The sequence below is a fragment of the Vulpes vulpes genome, chromosome 12, assembly GCF_048418805.1.
Source record: "Vulpes vulpes isolate BD-2025 chromosome 12, VulVul3, whole genome shotgun sequence".
Taxonomy (NCBI): Eukaryota; Metazoa; Chordata; class Mammalia; order Carnivora; family Canidae; genus Vulpes; species Vulpes vulpes.
In genome coordinates, this window is record NC_132791.1 from 72,735,178 (window position 1) to 72,736,656 (window position 1,479).

The 1,479-nt window shown below is 43.0% G+C and overlaps 1 pseudogene; it reads left to right on the forward strand.

Annotated features, from left to right (window-relative positions):
- Window positions 1–836: 836 nt before the first annotated feature.
- Window positions 837–1,203, forward strand: LOC112911879 (prefoldin subunit 1 pseudogene; annotated as a pseudogene).
- Window positions 1,204–1,479: the final 276 nt, after the last annotated feature.

Below are 1,479 nucleotides of genomic sequence, written 5' to 3' on the forward strand. Positions count from 1 at the left end.
TTTATTTATTTATTCATGAGAGACGCAGAGAGAGAGGCAGAGACATAAACAGAGGGAGAAGCAGGCTCTCTGTAGTAAGCCCAATGTGGGACTGGATCCCAGACTGCAGGGATCACAACCAGAGCCAAAAGCAGACACTCAATTACTGAGCCCTCCAGGCATCCCTAAAACACGAGTTTTAAAATCAGCTTCTTTCAGCTTTCTTTCAAGGAGTTTATATGCTCCCATTTGTACCACACCTAGATTCATTTCTCACAATCTACATTCCATTCTGGGCTCCTCCCGTAATTGAGTTGATTTTAATTTGCAAACTGTAAAACTCACTCTTTTTGGTGTAAAGTTTGCTTATATTTGGTATTTTTTAATAGATTTTTTATTTGTTTTTTTAGAGAGAGAAGAGAGCATAAGTGAGAGGAAGATTGGAGGGGGAAGGAGAGGAAGAGGGAGAAAATCTCCAGCAGACTCCATACTAAGCACCAAGCCCAAATGACTCGGGGCTCAGTCTCTTAAGCCTAAAATCATGATCTTAGCTGAAACCAAGAGTCAGAGGCTCAACAGACTGAGCAACCCAGGGGCTGGCTTCTTATTGAGTATTTCTGTGTCTGTATTCATGAGAGATATTGGCCTGAAATTTTATTTTCTTGTGCTGTTTTTGTCAGAGTTAATACTGCCCACATAGAATGAGCTGGGAAAGGGTTCCCTCCTGTATACCTGGAGGAATTTGTAGGATTGGTATAATTTCTTTTTGAAATGCTTTGGAGGGTTTACCAATGAAGCCATATGGGCCTGGCCTTCTTTTTATGAGAAGATTTAAAATGACTAATTCAGGAACCAAGATGGTGGCTTCCATGGATCTGGAGTTGAAGAAGGCCTTCACAGAACTTCAAGCCAAAGTTATTGACACTCAACAGAAGGTGAAGCTTGCAGACATACAGATTGAACAGCTAAACAGAATGAAAAAGCACGCACATCTTACAGATACAGAGATTATGACTTTGGTAGATGAGACTAACATGTATGAAGGTGTATGAAGAATGTTTATTCTTCAGTCCAAGGAGGTAATTCAGTCAGCTGTTAGAGAAACAGAAAATAGCAGAAGAAAAAATTAAAGAACTAGAACAGAAAAAATCCTACCTGGAGTGGAGTGTGAAGGAAGCTGAGGACAACATCCGGGAGATGCTGATGGCATGAAGGGCACAGTAGGAAATCTCCAGCCAAAGCTTCCTGCCCCCTCCCATTCCTGGCAAGGGCAGGTGGGGGGCCCATGTGGAGAAACTTCTCTTCTGCCCTGGTGGACTTTTTATTTGGATGATCTCATAACCCTGTGTTTTCTACTTCACCATGATACCCTTTCAGACCCCAATTCTGTATTTTTTATCCTGGCTCTGTCTGCCACCCCTGTCCAGAACACTCTTCTCCCTGGGGGTGAGTCACAAACCCCCAGGAGAGGGAGATGGGAGCCATACAGATAGGGGAGCT